The following is a 10056-nucleotide window of genomic DNA, read 5'->3' on the forward strand; positions in this document are numbered from 1 at the left end:
GGTGCTTCGGCCACCTCGTCAGCAGCATCATGGCTGTAAGTAGTAGGATCCTATAGGTTAAGCTGAGCTGTTTAGATCATTAACACGGTTACTTAGAAAGTGGCTTAATGTAGATGTAGCTTTGTTGGTAGAGACCCCGCATTTCTGCATTACGATGACATGAACTTTGATTTGGGCTCTGCTTTGTTCTCTCTGGGAAGAGATCGTTTGGCCGATGATGTCTGAGGCCAAGTAAATTATCCTTGGTCGATCAGGTTGAAGCCTGAAGGTCCTTTGTAGCTCATTATTTCCGATGAGTATGAACACGCTGCTGCAAGTAGTATTGGCATTCATGGGGATAGGTGTAACCAGAGTGTGATTTGATCGGTTCTACCTGTCCCCATGATCCCCATTGTAATTCCACTATTATTGTATCAGGCTCTTGCGAAGCTGCTTGCTTTAGTGCCTTCTGTTCATACTACTGGTTGTGGTGCTTGCCTATGAGGCCTCAATCCCTATAGATCGCACTTTGTCCGATGATTAGGCTACCAGCGAGTGTTGAAAAGATGAATACTATTAACTATTTTTAGAAGAAAAGGGCAAAGCCCCAGTTCCATTTCTGAAACCAAGTCTTACTGCATCCAGTTTTCTACTGCTTAATACTACTGGGCCTTCTATCTCTTCCATTTCTGAAACCAAGTCTTACTGCATCCAGTTTGCTAAAACCAACTCTAATTCTACCACTTTTTATGCTGCTTAATTAATACTATTGGGCCTTCTATCTCTTCATTGTACTGATGATACTGTGCTTGCAGTTGAGGCTTTCCTCAATGTTTTTATGAGGTTCTATACATATTGTGCAAAATAAGTTCTTGACACATTTCTTATTGCTAGATCTACTGGCAGATTTATAGTTGTTTGCAAACGAAAATTAATTTCCACCATGCTCTTTTGATTGATACATGTTGTTATTCTTACTAGGGAACTAATCAGACACCTCCAGATGTGAACACGCTCCAGCCAGGCCCAGAAAGATCATTGCCAGTCCTGGCGCCCTCTGTTAGACGTATATATATCAGGCCCAGTGGAGGCTTAGCATTTGGATCAGTTGATAGACATGCAACAAGTAACAGAAGAATTGTGTGTGAAATCACCCCAAAGTTTGCCAGCGAATTGCCTCTACGTCCAAATTTAAAGAGATACAAGAAAGACATCGGGCTCCTCTCAGAATACTGCACCAGAGTTGCGGTAAGTTCTTATTACCTCCATTTGCCTCCATCTATGTCTATATAAAGCTTTTAATTTTCAGAGATTGTCATTCTTATGCATGTTATCTCATGTCATTAGGCAAGTGTTTATGTAGACAAAAATCATCCCCCAGTACAAGTAGCCTCTAGAATGTCACTTCAAAGAGCCCTTCTACTACGTCAGTACCAACTCAAAAGACAACGGTTTAATGAACATCTGCTCAGTGAAAATCCCATCAGGTCGATCAGCAGTGTTGACTGGAACACACTTGTGCAGCACTGGAAGGCATCTCATGGTCAGTTACAATCAGGCCTTCCAGCTAGTGGAACCGTTATTCCTGAAGGTGGTACTACCCTGCCGAAGGAAAGCCCTATCCGCTCTATGAGCAATGCTGACTGGAACAAACTCTTGGAGCACTGGAGTTTATCCCCAGAGGATGGTCAGCTACTTTATGGCCTTGCAGCTGTTGGTAACTTTAATCCTGAAAGTGGTACCGCCATGATAAAAGTAAGCCCCACCAGCTCGATTAGCAATGCTGATTGGAATAGACTTGTGCAGCAATGGAAGGTATCCCATGGTCATCTACTCTCTAATCTTCCAGCTGGTGGAACCTTCAATCCTTAAGCTGGTACCGCCATGTCAAAATGTGCTGAAGCGTGTATACTGCTCATGACAAGCTACCCTTTGTCTTAAGTAGTTAACATGTGATTTAATGGTGTGAAGGTAATTGGTAGTCTTTTTGTGGTGAGCTGATCTTAGTTAAGTTTTCGTACAGTTGAATTGATCTTACAGGTGAATTGATCTTGCTGGTAATTATGCTGTGTGTTTTCAATTGAGAAAGGAATACCATCAGGCTTGAAAAGCGGTGATAACAGTAGTTTTGTGTCTTCGTGGAATTTTTTTTTCGAAAAGGGGAATCTCTAGTCTCTGCATCATTTGCAAAGATGCATGCATGGTCTGATTTGGACGGCTGCCATGCACACCATCTGCACTATGTAAGCCCGCAAGAATTTTATTTTTGGATAGAGAGGTGTGGAGAAATACATTCTCCAAACTCCAACGTGATATTTAATACTGTATTTTATACTTGTAGATGGCAACCGAAAAAATACTATGTCCATACAGGTTTAAATAGTAATACACACGTGCAGAAAAACTTTGAACATTAATTTGGTCAACAAAATATGAGATATACAGAGCTTTTTTCTTAATTCCTTTCCCAACTTCGGTTGAAAAGGCTCAGTTGCATGCGTTCCAACTTGCAACTCTTATGCACCAATCACTATACAATCGGACGGCGGAGGACTCAACCGATAAATAACTCTTTAAATCTGAATCCATATAAGTTCGCCAATTTCGGTCGACATTGCCCACGCGACAGTGTCGAAATGAATTACTGACCGAGTTTAGAGGCTCCGGCACTCCGTCCAAAGACGTTGGAACTTGGAGGACGACCGCGAGGTTGCCATCGTTGACTTGCCCGCCGGCCCAAGGTATGGTGTTTAGGGGAGGGGGTATAAACTAGCTAGCCAGCGTCGGGAGGATTGCGCCGTCGGGGTGGGAGGTCTGGCCGAGCGGCGTCCTCGCCAGCTTCGCGTAGCTAGGAGATCTGGCCGAGCGGCGTCGTCCTCGCCAGCGGCGCGTAGAAGCTCTGGTCGAGCGTCGCCCTCTTAGGATAGCGTCGCGTAGGAGCTCTAGCCGAGCGGCATCGTCCTCGCCAGCGTCGGGTAGGAGCTCTGGCCGAGCGGCGTCCTCACCAGCGTCGCGTAGGAGCTCTTTGTTGAACTTATCTGCCCAGCTGCACACTATGCATAGATTTCTGCTGGTGTTAGAGTTGTTGTAGTGAATAGTGATATGCACTGCTAATTTGCTATGCGTGTTTAGAGAAAGAGAGGAGAGGAAGCCAACAGGGATGCGATGACAGATTGACATGTAGTTAGTACTGTAGTTTTCTGTTATCTCTGAATATTCGTAGTTCTTTGCAGATCGTTTGTAGGAGATAATGTTGCCTCAGGAATTGTTGAACTCTGTGGCGCACGGAACATCCAGATAACATAAAAATATTAAGCCGGTTCGGTTGCTACAGACGCTTTCACACTACTTCAGTGGTTCAACTTTCCACTTTCACACTACTTCAGGGGTTCAACTTTCCAAGGTCCCTTTATTAAGCAGTTCCTCGGGAAGCATTTCCACCACGACTCTCCATTCACCGACCGATTCACATAAGAAAACCCTCGTACAGCCATGGCCGGCCATCTCCAAGGTATGGGAAATGATGTGGATTGGCGCGATCTCCCCAACGACCTCATCAAGAAGATCGGTGACATCTTCTTGTCCACGGATGACCTCGACTACTACACCTCTTTCCGTGCAGTATGCGGTTGCTGGCGCCGCACCACACGAGCGCCCAAATTTAAGCCTGTGAAGTGGATAATTCTTGAGCACTCCCTTTCTGACGTGGGCGAGGGCGGTGTCACATTGTTGAATCTGATCACTGGCCGCTGCCTGCGGAAGAAGATCTCCGGTATCATCCGCAGGTGATTCTTCGCCATATGCAACAGTTTCACATATATAGTTTAATTTGCATCCGCACGACTTTAGTTTATTGAGTTAAATATTGCCGGTCCTGTGTTACCTTAAGTTTTTCTTTGCTTCTCCTTTTAAGAACTGAGCCTGTTCATTTCAGTATATATTTGCCGTTATCGATATTTTTCTTCGATTAAAGCTCTAATTCTCACCTCTAAGTAGGTATTTTTTGTCGCCACAACTGGCGGCTTCGTTGTGCTAAGGCAGAGAGTGCAGCCGTACAAGACTCGGGTGCTCAACCCCTTAACTGGTTTCATGTTACGCCTGAAGGCGCAGATACCAGCGGAAGAGTTGTCCTCCGTCGTCGTGATGACGTCCCCGCTCATGGTGTTCGTATCAGACCTTCAAAATTGTAGCTTGCGGTGGGCTGATCAGAGCACCGAGGAAGGGCCCTCCGCATTAGGCTTTGGAGAAGCATTGTACAGGGCAGCAAGTTGCTTTGGAGTTCTCCACAGCATCACCTACTATGCAGGCGATATATTCACAACAGATAAATACGGCTACATCATTTCAAGCATGACTTACCCCGCCGATGAAGGAACTCAATTGCTACGCTCAGCAAGGACTCTGAGGATGAGCGCCAGCATTTCTGGACCAACTCTGCCCATCGAATACCCAGCCAATTTGTGTTACCTTGTGGAGTCTGAGGGGGAGCTGTTGTATGTGTTGAGCGGGCGGGTTTACAATGGCGAACCTGTTGTATACCGGGTGGACACCAAAATGCGCGTCCTAGAGCCGGTCAGAAGCATCGGCAGCCGCTCCATCTTCGTCGGCCGGAACAGGTGCATCTCCGTTGACACCAGCAAGGTCCACACCGTCCAATCCGGCAGCATCTACTGCGCAGATTTATCCGAGATTAGAGCTTATGATGACGAGGGTCTCTCGTGGCAAGAGGAGCCGGAATATGTTCCTGGCTATGGAGTAGGTTCTCTGGAGAAACATGTAGGCCCTTTCCGTCTTGACGAGATATTGGCCGAGTATTGCAGAACCATCGAGTTATCTGAACTACAGAGGGTGCAGCCTTATGGCGAGCTAGGTTTCACGTACTATGATTACTACGATGGCTATCCGTCGGACTGACGGTATGGGTGATTCTGCAAGTTTTTTTCCCGTCAAGTTTGGCAAGTGTCACACAGAGCCCTACGCGTGATGCTACTAGGAATTTTTTTTAATCAGAGACCAGCTTTTGTTGTATCAATGTTACCGGGGGATGCGATTCCAGGATAAGCCATTGGGTCGTTATTCGGCTTTGAATATAATCTGGGCTGTTATGTGTGTTTTGTTTCAACCTGAATAAATTGGCCTTGGGCCCAGTAATTTAGGGCCAGTAATTAACTCAACGTTGTCTTCTTTCAACCTGTATAAATTGGCCCTGGGCCCAGTAATTTCCTCTGTGTGTCTTGTTTCAACCTGAATAAATTGGAATTGGTTCAAGTAATTTAGGCCTAGTAATTTCCTCTGCATGTCTTGTTTCGACCTGAATAAATTGGCCTTTGGCCCAGTAATTTCCTCTGCATGTCTTGTTTTGACCTGAATAAATTGGCCTTGGGCCTTTAGTCAGCCAATCTGACCCAAGGACACCACGATGCGTAGCTGACAGGTGGGACACCTAGTGAATCTAGTAGGTCCCACGGCTACATGTGGGCCCGACGGGAATGGGACCAGGGACCCACCAAGCTCTGACATACGGGCCCCACAAGTTTTGACATATTGGGTCCACACTCTGACAGGTTGGGCCCACCAAGCTCGGGCATGCTGGGACCCACCAGGCTCTGACATGCGGACCCCACAGATCTCTGGCATGCTGGACCCACTAAAACTGTCATACGTGGGTCCCACCTGGCTCTGACATGTGGGCCCCATAGATCTCTGGCATGCCGGACCCACCAAAACTCTCAGAGAAGGGTCCCAGCAGGCTCTGACCTGCGGGGCCATGCGTCCAGAATTGACGGCAAGCAGACACTTGTGATGGCACGTGCGCAAAAAAATTTGGCATGGCAACTGACATGTGGAGGCCATGTTGGTGGTACTGACAGTTCTGGTCCACTTCGCATGCTGGGAGGCTGTCGGAACGGGCGGCCCCATGCAGGTGGGTCGTGTCGGTACCTGACATGCGGACCCGAGTGCTGCAGGCCAGGTACATGTGTGCAGACAGTGGTTGTCTCCCCTTACAAATATGGGTCCCAGTGCTGCAGACCTTGGACTGTTGTGCAGGCAGACAGAAAAGTACGTGAACAGAAGCGTGCAGAGTGTGGGTCAGGTGTGTCCACCGGCCCGAAGCCCAGTTGTTGTGACGCCCCCCCTGCTGACTTCGCAGTTCAGGCCGCCCACCACCCGCGACTCTCATTTCTGCACAATCGCTGACGTTTAGACCTCGCCTATCACTAATTTTTCGGACCGAGCGGCCCAAAACGCCATCTGTGACGCGAAAACGCCGTATCGTCATAGAAAAAGACAATCGCTGACGGATTTCTCAAACGTCAGTATCAAACCGACATTGAAGACCCATATGTTACTAGTGATTGCAGTATGACTAAACGAAGATTATTGTATAACCTTCTTGTTGATGCAAACGCAGATAGGCAACACACGCTGCCCTCCATTCTGCTTCGCGTAACGGGGCGGCACCGCCAGGAAAGAAGTGAGCTGCTGCAACACGATCGAGCTAGGCGTCGGGGAGCTCGCCGGCTCGATTACAGCCATCAAGGTGTCCATTGAGAGGTCACTAGTCCCAGCCGGAGCCGGCGCCGGCGGACCAATCACCAGCAGCTGCGCCTTGTACATCGGCAACAAGCACGCGGCCGACCTGATGCACACACAGGACACAATGGTGGTCGGGCCGAGCGCGCCAACGGTGATGGCGAACACGGTACCATCTTCTTCCCCACGGCCGATGAACAAGTGTCCGTGCGGTTGTACCGGAACACGAACTATGCACCAGGCGGGTATGCCATACTAGAACGTAAACACTGGGATGGAGTGGGATGCTTGGAGGTGTACCAGGAGCTCCCGCGGCGGGCCGATGAAGCTGCAGCCGGTTTTGATGGCCTCTGTGCATCCGCACGGACCATGCGGGCACGCGATATAGTGGTCGTAGGACTCCCTGGAGGCGACCAAGCTCTGGCAGCCTTCGTGGACGCACTTGACCATTGCCCCAGATCGATTCGACGGCGGCAATCTTGTCCCAGATCGATTCGACGGCGGCAATCTCGCCGGCTGCTCGCACTTCTTGCACGGGTTCGGCGCAAGCTCGCCGACGCAGCGCCGACAGCCCATATGACCGCCCTTGCACTGCACGGAACAACGTACGTGGCATCAATTGTCATTGACATTTCTCACAGATGAACCTAAGAATGAAATCGGAAGGGAGCGACCTTGGATATGGGGGGTTTGAAGGGCAGCAGGCAGAGGGGGCACAAGAAGAGGGCCTCCTCCATCTTCAGAGAAGAGTGATCGGGAACACGAGAACGGGATGGGTTCTTTTTTATATGCCTTGGAGTATGGATACTACTTCTAGGAAGAGCTTGGTTGCTAAGAATCGGCATCAGCCGTATGCAACCATAGATGCACAACCCATTTTTGGGGGAAAAAACGGCAACATCAGCGGCTCTGCAGTTTTTCAAAAAAAAGGACAGAGGTTCAGTGACTTGATGCTTCCAAGTCTCATTGTGACTTGGTGCCACCATCTACCATCCATTTGAGATCCAACGTTCCAAACTATCTCTTATTTCGAACCTAAAAACAAAAACTATTCAGAAAATTTTGAAAAAATTCCAGTAAAATGTAGATGCCTTGTTCTAAAATCTGTGAATATTTCATCCCATTCGGACGACTAGCTTGTGATTAAATAGCTTTTTACGTATTCGAGCATTAGTTTAAACTAAATATATATTTGCTCACAAACCTTTGATTCAAATCGAATGAAACTTCACCAAAATATAAATCGAAATATGCATGATTTACTAGAAGTTTTTCAAATATTTCTGACCAATTATAATTATTTAGTTTAAATTCCGAGTCGATCGCATATGTTGGATCTGAGATGGATGGTGGATGGTGGCACCAAGTCATAGTGAGACTTGGAAGCATCAAGTCAGTGAAGCTCTATCCCAAAATAAAAGCTTCGTGAAGGGGGCAGTTTGGTTCAAAAAAAAGACAGTGCCAAGCAGCTGTCAAACAGTACCATAACGTCAAATGTACTCCCTCCGATTCAAATGAATTGACTCAACTTTGTCTAGATATATGGATGTATCAAGTCACTTAAGCTCTATCCCAAAATAAAAGCTTCGTGAAGGGGGAAGTTTGGTTCAAAAAAAAGATAGTGCCAAGAAGCTGTCAAAGAGTACCATAACGTCAAATGTACTCCCTCCGATTCAAATGAATTGACTCAACTTTGTATTTTGCATGTTAAAGGTTTTTGGTAAAACTTGGTCAAACTTAACACAGTTTGACTTTCTAAAAATAAATATAAGCCCTAAGGCTACTTTGATTCATAGGATGGGAAAACCATAGAAATATGAAAAACATAGGATTGAGATGTCATGGCTAGTTGAATCATATAGGAAGATGAGTTGTGTTTGATTGTGCCAAAGGAAATTTTCCATGAGGTATGACCTAATGTTTTATTCTTATAGGATTTGAACTGCAAGATTCCTATAGGATATGTTCCTATGAATCAAACAACTAGTGTGGCAAAATTCACATATGATCTAAATCCTACATAATTCCTATATGAATCCTATATATGAATCAAATAAGCCCTTAAGCTTTGGGATGGAGGTTGTGCTACTACCTCTGTTTCGATGAATAATGCACACGTGTATTCCAAGATGAAGTTTCACCAAGAAAAAGAGCAACAAAATCTTCATTGTATTGTAGGTAATTAGTATCGTTGGATTTGTTTGAAAAACACTTTCTAAAGATGCTAATCTATACCACTATATATTGTACGGATAACTTTGAATATCAACTGTTGGACATATAGATAGGCAAATCCCAAGATTGATGATTGAAAAACACCATCTCTGCAATATGGCCCATATGTGCATTGGTCGGGCATCTTTTTCTAGAAAAAGGAAAGCGATGGTTCTAGACGTTTAGAGGCACCTAGACAATTGCGATGATGCAGAGCACTGGCGAATCCCGCTAAAGTTAGTCGTTCAAGATTCTGCAACCCATAAGCTAGGATTGATGCTCTAATGCACAGTTAAAAACTACCATATTATATTATATTTTATATTAAAAATGGGGGTATAGAGAACTGAACCTTAGCACTAAGATGGGACCCACAAATGATATTGGTTTACCCTCATGCTTGAGAGAGGAAGGAGAGAGAATTTATTTTCTATTGCTTGTGGACAACCCACACAAGCTGCTTGTAAGTCACCCAATAAGAATTTTTCCTTTTGAACAACCTCCACTAATGTATAATATATAGACAACCTATCTATTACTTTTTCCTTTGTGGGTAGGTCTAGTGGACAACATATATAGTGTGGATGACCTTAGGGCATCACCTATAGTGTGAACTTTTGCAATAAGATATGTCCCACACTTATCTTAATTGTGATGTCTCCCGCTATGAAGTCAAGCTTAGCATTAAGATGGGACCCACACACACACACACACACACATATATATATATAGGTAAACTAACTGGTGCACCAAGGTGCCTCTAGGCACCACAAATCATAAAAGGAAACCTGCACAGCAAACTAGGAAGTGATTTGTCTCTATTTCTGATAAATGGAAAGTGCATTCTCACTCCTGCTGATATTTGGAAAGTGATTTTCTCTCCTTTATACACCTATGATGCAATCTCAAACCCATGATGTAATTGTACGGTCATGATGTATTGTGCCTAGGCACCATGGTGCCCCAATTGATATGTGTGTGTGTGTGTGTGTGTGTGTGTGCAGGTGCTATTGGTGTACTCATGCATGAGAGGGGAAGGGGAGGTAAATTATTTTCTATTGTTTGTGGATGGCCCACAAGCTGCTTATAGGTCACCCATGCATAAGAAATGTTCTTGTGGATAACCTGAACTAGTAAATAGACAACCTTATCGACTATTTTTTTCCTTCTGGTACGTATATAGGTCTTGTGGAGACAACATATTGGCTGCTCTTAGCCTTTTGCACCATGAACACTAGCTATGCATAGTCCTCAAAACACACTTCACCATCATTCTAGCTACAATCTTTTACATATGCTTAAAATATTCCCACTTTATGGAATATAACT

Source organism: Lolium perenne, chromosome 5, assembly GCF_019359855.2.
Source record: "Lolium perenne isolate Kyuss_39 chromosome 5, Kyuss_2.0, whole genome shotgun sequence".
Classification (NCBI taxonomy): Eukaryota; Viridiplantae; Streptophyta; class Magnoliopsida; order Poales; family Poaceae; genus Lolium; species Lolium perenne.